Genomic DNA, 11,224 nt, shown 5'->3' with positions numbered 1-11,224 from the left:
TAGGGATGGCAATCTAGTCCGTATCCGACCCTAGTCCGCTCCGATCCGAAGAAAAACATCCGAGTTGACTCTGACAAAAAAGTAATCCGACTCCAACTCCGTTTAAAAAATCCGACTCCGAGTCGGAGGAGGGTCGGAGTCGGATCTCATAAAATAATCCGACATCCGAATCCGACTCCGACTTTGAGTCAATCAACCCTTTTTTCTTCTTTATGTAATGTATTATTTATGTATAATCGGACTTCGACTTTCAGCCAATTATATTATATAGGATTTTCCCATAGAAAAATGATTGTTAAAAATAATAGTAATAATTAGATTATTTGTACTATATAAGATTTCCATATGATGACTAGAATAAATTGTAATGATTAAATTATTGTATTATAGAAGACTATTCTATTATAAAACATTGGAAGAAAAATAAGTCGGATCAGGTTCGGAGTCGGATTTTCGGATTTTAAGTTGGATAATGTCGGAATTTTAAGTCGGGTCGGATCTCAAAGTCGGATGTTCGGATTTTAAGTCGGGTCGGATTCGGATTTTCAAAGTCGGATGTCGGAGTCGGACTCAGATTTAAAATCCGACTTTCTGTAGGGTCGGAGACGGATTATGCATAATCCGGTCCAAGTCCGACCCGTTGCTATACCTAGTGTCACATCTACAATCATGCATGATTTGCACCTACACCCCAGTGTAATGAAAAGGCGCTGTACGAGCATAAGTGTTTTTTATGAAATTTGTAAGATTCATATATTGATGTGTATTTTTAAAATTTTAAGTTTTTATTCATTTATATTTATTATATGTTATAAAATATATTAACTATTTAAGATAGTCAAAAGCAAATGATAGAAGTAACTAAGATGCATATAAGGAGTTAACTTAGGTATTACCAAATAGTTTTATGCATTTCGTTGCAATTAATTTAGATTTTTACCTACCTAACAAGTTATGTAATGTTGATGGTTATTAATCTAATTGATAATAGTTAAGATTATAATTAGTTTAAGTTAGTTTTAATTTTATAGAGTTGGCATTAGTTTGCTAGAGTTAGTTTTAGCTGCACTTTAAATTATCTCTTTTGCTGTAATAATACCCATACTTATGATTAATTGAATTATTCTTCTTACATTCTTTCTCTCTAATCTTTTCTTCTTTCTCTCTCTAGTTCAGCATCATCAGATGATGAAACTTATCGTGGTATCAGAGCTCGTGAAAATTTTACTTCCTTTTTTTATTCATACTATTAATGGCAATTCATCAGAGATGTATCCCTAGTAATTCATCAACATATACATCTTTTAGAAACTACTAGGGCTCTCTAGTCTCATGCTCACATTACAACCAAATTTAATTTGGGAGATTGCTTACTTGCTACTACATACTTGATTAATCTAGCTTACTTATTGCAAGATCTTCAAGTTCATGTTCCACTACTATTACATCGTACTATGATAATTAGTCAGCTTTGTATACAGCTAAAAACTACAGTTTTTCACGAAAGAACAAAACACATCAAGTTAGATTGTCACTAGACTCACTACATTAAAAAAATATGCGGATTCTAAGTTTATTTATTTGAGCCGATAACAAACTTTATCTACAGGAATGGCCATTATTGATTGGCTATATCTATAAACCACAGACTAATACTCATAAATTAAACCAGTATATCTTAACATATTTCATGTGAACATTCATTAGTTATAGTTATGAAATAAAGTTTATATAAATATACTTCATAAATTCAAATAATCACGAAAGCAAATTACTTTTTGACATAATAAAACAGTGTACTGATATATAATAACGAGCACTTTCCTTTATAAACTGTATATGTCAATCATGCGCCACGATCAAGTACACAAAAAATCAAAGTTTTTACGTGGACCATAAATTTGCTCACTGTATATATTATGAATAATTTTGAACAAATGATTCGATTGTATTAAAATTTGAACGATGTAGCTAGATTTTCGAATAGCTACGCGTCAAGATTACAACAAGTCGACAACAATATTATGTCAAAGGTTTAATCTTGGAGTTCAAGATATACTAGAATATGTAGAAGATTTGCCTAGGTTGAGGTTTTATCATAGTTCTTACTCTAATTTAATTTATTAATAATACACAACCGACCTCTTCTTTCTTAGTTCATTATAAGAAATTCTTGGCGTCTCACTGTTGGTCAATCTATATTATTGAGAACGCTCATAAATTAATAAGCTTAATTGAATTGTTATTGGCTCGGTTTGGGCAATACTAAATAAAAATAAACTGAAACTGATAAGTTAACTGAGACTGATAAGATAAAGTTGAAACTAATTAGTTTAACTATATGGCAAAATTAGTTGATTAACTTGATAAATTATTTTGCAAAATTAGTTGTTGTCAAAATTTTGAAAGATTTTTCAAAATTTCAGTCACAAAATTGTTTATCATTTAAGTCATTTTAACCACCTGAAATTTTTATTTTAGGTGCTCCCCAAATACTATTAATTATTTTAGCACCTAAAATATGTTAGCACCCTATCATATAAAATAGATAAAATATTTCCCCAAGAACCAATATCTACAACTAAATTAAAATGATTAACATGTTATTATTGAGATGACTAGATGAAAGTAATAAATTTACACATTCTCATAGCTTTATCTTTGAAGAGTCTTTATAATTTACATTATTATCAGAGTTAATAAGAAATGGAGTATATTAGACTCATCACTACTTTTATGAAAAGGATAGACTAACTAATTTGTTATATACTCCCTCCGTTTCCTAAAGATCTTCCCTATTTCCGTTTAAGTGCGTTTCCAAAAGATCTTTCCTCTTTTACTTTATCCCTTATTTGGAATTTTTTTCCCTTTTTACCCTCTCATGTCTCTATCATATCCATATGGTCCATCATTACCTTATTAATTTAATTTTAGTTCCTTTCTCTCTCCTACTTTAACCTCTTTTTATTTGTTTATTTATCTTAACCCCTTTCTCTCTCCTACTTTACCCACCCCATACCCCACACAATTAATTCTCATTGGTATCTGTAGTAACGGTAACAAGGAAGATCTTTAGGAAATGAATGTAGTATATAGAGAAATCACTAAACAGAAATTATTTTTCATTTTCCTTAAAAGAAGGACTTCCAAACAGAAATTATTAGTCAAATTATTTGTAAAGTGCGATCAAGAAAATAAATGATTAAAAGATATAATAATTTATCATAATAGATAATACGTTCTCCATTATACACATAAACATACCACTAACTCAATTGTACATACATAGAACTATCACAGTCATTAATTTGTTATTTTCTTTCTTAATTATAAGCAAATAATTAAAAAGATCAACTCCTAGGAATCTTCATAACATAGATTTAATATTCATATATTACTACTTGCCCATGAAACAATTAAAAAAATACAATTGATTACACTCCCAACTTCACTTTCACTGTATCTCAGTAGTACTTTCAAGTTACAACTAATTAATTAATTAAAGACAGCAGTGACGACCCATGTCGTTAATCTAGCATGTAACTATATATTATAACTTTATACACATTATTTATGCACGTCGTATCTACTCATATAATTATAATGTATTTGTATAATTAAAATTCAAACTCTAAATTTTTTTAACTAAAAAATAGAATCTCCCGGCAATAGGTCGTGTCCACGAGTGGAGGAAAGTATGGTATTCCAGAAAATCAGGTTCCATTAAAGTATAATCTTCAACTAAATCACTCAAATTAATTAAGTTTAATTAATTCATTAATATAATAATAATAATTTGACTAATAATTTGGAGTTGTAATTTGTCTCTACCGAAGACAATGAGTTATAATTTAATGTACAAGCTGACTTCCACTAAATATTTCTGGCCTTTTGGGTGCATGTACGTGCATGTTTTATGTGGCGAATTGTGCGAAAATTTTGTCATTCTATATATAATATATGCTGAGTTGGACTTCAAAATTGTATAGGTACGTTATTATTCTCTAATCAATGTTAAATGATAGTTTGAGCTAATCTTTCTTCAGTAATTATTGTCTCATGATCATCATAGTTTAGTGGTTTTCATGTTAGATATATATGTGATTCTTTTTTGACGAATGATTTTATGACTTGCTAGTTATATAAGACTAAATAATTAGAAGTTTCTTTTTGATTATTAGAAGTTTGGTTGGTAAGAAGATACTTAATAAATTATTTTTGCATTGTTGTCAAAACTTGTATAATTAAGCTTCAGATAAGAATTTATGCATACCTAAAGATTGGACATAGTAAAGTTACATGTCATTCTAAAGCCGGAAATATTGACATTAGGTAGATGAAGTTTTTGTTTTTTGAAACAAAATATACCAAATCCTTTTCTACTACTTTATTAATATAGGATGGAAAGAAATATATGGGAGGTGATATGAGGGAAAAATAAAGAATTAAAAAACAATGGACACACGAATTTAACGTGTTTTACTAACAATGTGTTAACGTACAGAAGCAAAGGACAATTACATAATATGATAATAATTGAAGATAGAAGTGAATTAGAAATTATTATATAGTACCCTTGACCCTTGTAATTAACCTAAACAGATTGGACTTAGAACCGAAAATAGCTTACCAAACCTCATATACCCCTAGACCCTGACTCACTGACTAATCAACGAGGGTTCGTACTTGGTTAAATCTAACATCATGTAATTCAAGACATATTTCAACAGAAGGGAAAAAATGAAAGAGGGAAGATTGTGCTTCATTTTCCTTCCGAATTGTCTCGCTCGAATAAGGAATTGGGGAAGGATAGAAGGAAAGGGAGAAGAACTAATCAATTTTTCCTCAATCCTCCCATAATAAACATCAGTCCTTCTATTTAAAATTAAACATATGCGACTAGCACTCTTTTTTCCTTTTTGCTAGACTCTTTCCATGTGATGGAGTCACTTCATTTTATCACATTTTAGGAATTGGGAAATCCAAAATGCTGAAATAGGTACAAATTAACCTAGTTTAAGCTAAAATGGTAGTTTAGGTTAGACAAAATGCCATAGCTACCTAGCTTTTTTCTTACCTAGTTTGTTATGCCATAGCTACCTATAATGTTACTTTGATAATTTCAAGTCATGAATATGAATTAATTATGAACTAATGAATGTCATAGACTTTCAGCAATCTATAGCTGATGCTTGTCATCTGCTAAAGTGTTTCTTTACCCGCTGATTGATCTTTACCATCAACATCCAAAAAAGAATCACATAAACAAAGGACAACTCTTTATTAATCAACTCGAATCTTAAAAAAGGTGTCGAAACAAAGATGTATGTGAGCAATATTTTCATATATAAAGTGTAAGTACAATGACGGTCATGTATCTCATTTACATTTTAAGTTTCGGACCACATCTCGAATGTCATCTCTTGACTATCTCCAAAAGCTAAATTAGTTAATGTTCGATCATTCACCGTATTATGGAAAGGACATCATTATTGTCTGAGTGTTATTATCTATTAGTACTCGCAGATTTAGAGCAATATATTAATGGATGCAAAATAAATACTACATAATTTAGTTGATCGATAATGTTAAAGTTTTTCTTATATTATCGAATTTTAAATGAAGTAAACTGACTCCGCGCTTGATAGTGTAGCGTGCTCCGCCCCATCTACTATCTCAACTCTAGTTATGACTTGATATTTCCCTTTCATTTGTATATTTTTATTAAAAACTTTTTGGCCTACTAAGAATAATAATATTATTACAACTTATTGCAACAAAGCTTGTTTAGTGATTCCACGAGGAGTTGGTAAAATTGTCAAAGAGCACAATAGAGAAGTAGAGAAGTGTTAGACCAAGACCCCTGATTTTAGGCACTTGTTATTACCCCTGTTTCCAAAGCTTAAAACTCCCCAAAATACAAGTTGGATTAGAAACCATACAACTTAGATAAAGCCAAAAACAACCCTCCAATGTTGCTAATTCCAATTTACTATATGCTATAACACCGTTGCAGAAAAAGTGGATGTTAACTGCAAACAATATCAAACCCACCTATTATGATTATATATACATTTTTTTATTTTTTTTAAATAAGTACTCCTTTATGCAACGCTTTTACTTTTATGTTTGACAAAATAAATTTTTCGATATGTTTTATCTTTAATTTTTTTGGACCCCTTTCGAAAACCCGTGGTAAGATGAATTTCCTCTGAACTGCTCTAAACACAGGGAAACTCACCCAAAGGCGCAATAAGTCCCATCCCAGTTAATTGTTCTCCTATTTCCTTAATTATATTAGCAATCAATTGGCAACTGATGTATTGTACTAGTTGCTCCCTAATTGACATGAAACTCTAATTATAAAAAAAATAGATAGGAGCATAAAATGAAATATTCTGGAGCTACAAAATTAGTTACTTCATCCGTTCTGTTTTAAATGAAACATTGGGTGAAATGACATTATTCATTGGTCAATTTTGACTCCATTTATCGTCATTATATAAATAAAAACATAGTCAAGTGGGATCTCATTAGATTCATCTCGATGCATACTATCAAATTATAACTTTTTTATGTTTTTAACGGGTGCACAACTAAAAATATTAATGATTAAAGAAGCGCGTCGAGTTGCGTGAAAAAAACAAACGTTTCATTTAAAACAGACCGGATAAAGTATTAAACCGTTAGCACCACATATAATACAAATAACAGAAAAAGTATTGCGAATTCAAATGATTGTAACCAAGAAACAAAGAAATACTACATCTTTTAAGAAAACAATATTTCTTTCAAGAAACATACTGTTATATATATATTGTTACTTTTGTACTAGTGTTATTATGGTAATAGTTATTCTGCAAAAAGATTAGCCAAAGTGTGGCCGAGTCACCCCCACATGGAGAAGTACACGTGCCGACTGCCAAGGAGCTAAATTGACTGTAACCGTGAACGTCGCCGGTCACCGGTTTACTGCAAACCGGGTTTTGTCATTTGTCATTAGTTACAAAAAAAGCCGGTCATACAGCTATGTCATCGAGTCACAGGACAAAACCCTTTTGCTTCGGTTTTGTCATTAGTATTTAATTTATCTTTGTTCTTATTAGCTTCAATGTGCATAAATATACTAGTAACAAGTAGGAGTAGCCTTTTGTTTTAGCACATAACATACCATAAAAGGACAGCAACAAATATAAAAATTTTGTCGCCTAGGAAATACCTACTTCTGAATGATGCATGTATAGCCTTTGATTAATGTGTTGTAGGCTAGTTAGCTATAATTTTTATGTTTAAAGGCTAAGGTTTCTTTGACCACCCTAGATTTTGTAGACTACTATTAGTATTAATGTTGATTAAATTTTGATAACATAACTACTTAACTAATTCTTGTCACGAGCGATACGTCTCGAATTATTTGCCAACGTATATTTGAAGTTTTCAAAAATAGAAATAGTATTTTGTCTTTAAATGATTGTTTCCCTTACAAAGACCAACATGAGTAAAATGAGAGGTTACGATTTCGAGTTTTGAAACAAATACTTTTATTGCTTAATGTCTCATTTGATTGTGTGAAAGAGGACATAGTTGCCAGAGTACGTGTGGCAACATGACAGTTGTTTGTCTTGGGCTTTAGATATATATATATAGATTGGTATAAAATTGTATATGTGTCTCATATGCACTTTGATAATAAGATATTGGCCCTCAAAAAAAGAAAAAACAATTAAAAATGAGGTTATTAATTTAATAAATCTTGAATCAATTATTGACAAAACAAGCGTGCATAAACTAACTTAACCTTCCAAGGACACATAATATAATGTTATAACTAGTTATTAGTCCCGGGCTATGCCCCGGGTAAGAAAAATTTCATTTATTAATATTGTACTTTGATATGATAGCACTAAATACAACTTGGTCTAGTGGTTAAAACTTTAGTACATGAACTTGAGGTCATGAGATCAAAACCTATACTATGCAATTTCTAATTTTTTATTGTACATGGATTACATGAACTAAAACTCCATAGGGAGAGCGCCACGTGGCACCGTTCCTGGTTTACGCACGCCTTTTAATATATTAGTATAGATGACTTGACCATTCTTGATTATAACATACTTTTTAGTTCTTTCAGCGAAAAACAAAAGTTACAAGAAAAGAGAATGATTTTAAGTCAGTAATATGGTGTCGTGGTGTAGTTGGTTATCACGTCAGTCTAACACACTGAAGGTCTCCGGTTCGAGTCCGGGCGACGCCATAAAATATTTTTGCAGGCATTAAATCTCCAATTTATGCAGCATTTCGAGTTTTGAAGCATAAAGATGCAGGAAAGAGAGGTTGTTATTTCATTAAAAAAAAGTATTATATCAGGTGTAAACCAAAATTACATTAAACAATTTTTCTTCACAAAAATGTATTTTTTTTCACAAAATTTCTAGAATTTATCTTCTAAAAATATTCAAGACATTATCTAATTATCTTATACTATAATATTTGTTTTAAAATATTATTAAGAATATAACTAAAATTAGATATACAAATAGTGTAAAAACTAATAATTAATGGAAAATTTTACTTTAAAGCGAGATTATACTGATAAGTGATATGTCCGTATCTGTTGTGTATTTTGCAACATGCTTTTCCCAAAACCAATCAAAAGGGACGACCTTGCTTTTATTTATTATCTTTTTTATATTGGTAAGGAGGAGTGTCCTACTTGATCGAAACTTTGCATAGGTAATACTGACCAATCCAACTACACAGGCAAGACCCTTTGAAAGTGGGGGAGGTAAGGTAAGGGAATCCCACTCCAAAGAAGTTGTGGTATATACATAACGGTTATGGGCTCCCCCCCTCCCTCCTATGGATCCTCTTTATCTCTCTTGCTTATATAAGCAAATTTTCTTGTACTATTTTACTAAATTTATTTTAAATAAAATTTTAGAGTATTAAAAAATTGTAAATTATAAGCAAATTATTATTTTTTATATTTTTATTTGGAATCTAGTTGATATATTAGATGACTAGTATATCATATCTTGACACCATTTTATCATATCAATTGACTATTATATTGTATCTTGGCTGCATGTTATCACATCAAGTGAATGTTATATTATATTACTCTCTTAAAAATAAATTCAGTAAAATAGGTTCAATAAAATTAGCTTTTTTTTCTTCAAAAAATGGCGTATATTATATCAACAAATAGAAGGAACCTTTTTTTTGAGGGGAACAAATAGAAGGAACCTAGGAAAGAGAGAAGAGACATAGGAGATAGAGGGTTTGCATTTTCTGTTTTTTAATTAAGTTAAACTATACTTTCACCCTTACTATTTCATACAATAACAAAAATACCCCGATTATGGATCACTGTTTGCCCATAACGATTATGTATTTATACTTTGTTTCTCCCCCTCAAATGCTTCTAGTGGGGTGACGACCTCCCTTTTATTGGAATAGGAGTATTTACTTGTAGCTTTTCTTTTACATGAATTTTCTTGTAATTGTAGTTTATATAGTATTTAATTAATTTTTCAGTAACTAAATTACATATGTAGCTTGTAAGGAGAAGTTAAAATTGAAATGATCCTTTTCCTATCAGAACTTTTCATATCGGAGTTCTTGTTAATATACTCCTTCCGTCCCTAAATAGAGTATCCATTTTTACATTTATATTTGTTCGAAATAGATTTTCCATTTCCTTATTTGGTATGAGTCCACCAATTAAAATATTATTTTGCTTTCAATTTTTAAATTATCACCCACTTTTTTCATATGGCCCACGTTTTCTCTTTTTAATAAAAAATTCATAAAAAGTTTACCAACTTCTATATTCAATTACAAAAATTATAAAAAGAGGTTGTCTAATTTTAATATAAAACTAGACATAGTCACTAAATGGAGTAAATTAGTCACCTAAAGAAATTAACTTAATCAGTATTGGACTAATTTTTTTTTTAATATTGGGCTTACCATTGCCTAATTTTAATTTAAAAGTAGGCGGTCCCCTTACTAGACAAATTCTTTTAATTAGGATTTAATACAACTAACGTCACATATACATGATTTCTTCTTACTACTTGTGTTCAAAAGAAATAGACACTTTATTTAGAGACGGATGGAGTATTTGTTAATGAAATTATCTCGATATGTTTTCAACCATAAAGAAAGTCACCGTCATCTATAATTTGTAAAAATAAATAATCTGTAAGATAATTGATTAGAAGTTATAAAAGAAAGGAGAAGAAAATTCCTCTTTTAATTCCTTTCTGGTGATGTATGACAAAGGAATTCCAAAGTGTAGAGAAAAGAACTTAAAAGGCCGCAATTAGCAAAGTTCTGATGCTTATAATACTTGTTTATTTCATAAAATTAAACAATCAAAATGTTACATACTTTATATGGTCAAAAGAATATGAAAATTTGACTGAGAAACACCCAAAAAAAAAGATGAGAGTGTGCATGTGATGTTGTACAGTGTCTTCACTCGATTGACTAAAAAAAAGTTATCTTTCATATGCTGAGCGTGAAAATTTGCCGACTTAACTCCGAGCATAGTTTTCTTAAGTAGTTAAACTTGAGAGATAAGTTTCTGTTTCAACCATAATTTACTACACTCTCTTAATATGGGTTTAATCATTTGACTTGAAGTGTGAAATTTAATCGTATCATTGCGATGAAATGTTAGATTTATAATATATCAATAGATTATAGATTATCGCTCCGACTTAGTAATGATGCAGTGAAAAACTATGGGCCGCATTTGTTATAAAGGTAAGATAGTCTAATTCACAGGACAAAAAAGGTTCCACCTTAAGACGATAAGGGGAGTAGCCTATTTGCCTTATTAATTTAATCCATCTTTTTTTCTCTTATCAATATGAGTCACTCACATGCGTTAAGTGCTATAATATATACATTATAATTTTAACAAATAGCCTAAAAACTCAAATGCCAATAAGGGGGAGTAGCCCACTTGCCTTATAAAGTGAACTCATCTATCTTCTTTTATCAATATGCACTAGTACAAAAATGACGATTTGCGTTCCTCAAGTGCGTCGCACAGACACGGAAAAGACGCACAATTCAAATTTGCGTCGAATGTGGGAAGCTGTGCGACGCAAATCACAACAATATCTCCAGCAGGTGCGTGTTATGTGCGTCGCACCCTCCTCTCATGCAACGCAAATTAACAATGTGCGTCGCATGAGGCGAAGGTGCG

The 11,224-nt window shown here is 30.6% G+C and overlaps 1 non-coding gene across 1 annotated transcript; it reads left to right on the top strand.

Moving 5' to 3' along the window:
• Positions 1-8,183: 8,183 nt before the first annotated feature.
• TRNAV-AAC (transfer RNA valine (anticodon AAC)) lies at positions 8,184-8,257 on the top strand. Its single transcript has one exon. It is a non-coding gene; the product is annotated as a tRNA-Val (tRNA).
• Positions 8,258-11,224: the final 2,967 nt, after the last annotated feature.

The sequence above is a fragment of the Beta vulgaris genome, chromosome 3 (assembly GCF_026745355.1).
Source record: "Beta vulgaris subsp. vulgaris cultivar EL10 chromosome 3, EL10.2, whole genome shotgun sequence".
Classification (NCBI taxonomy): Eukaryota; Viridiplantae; Streptophyta; class Magnoliopsida; order Caryophyllales; family Amaranthaceae; genus Beta; species Beta vulgaris.
Note: the sequence above shows the minus strand (reverse complement) of the source record. Positions and strands in the feature narration are given on the sequence as shown.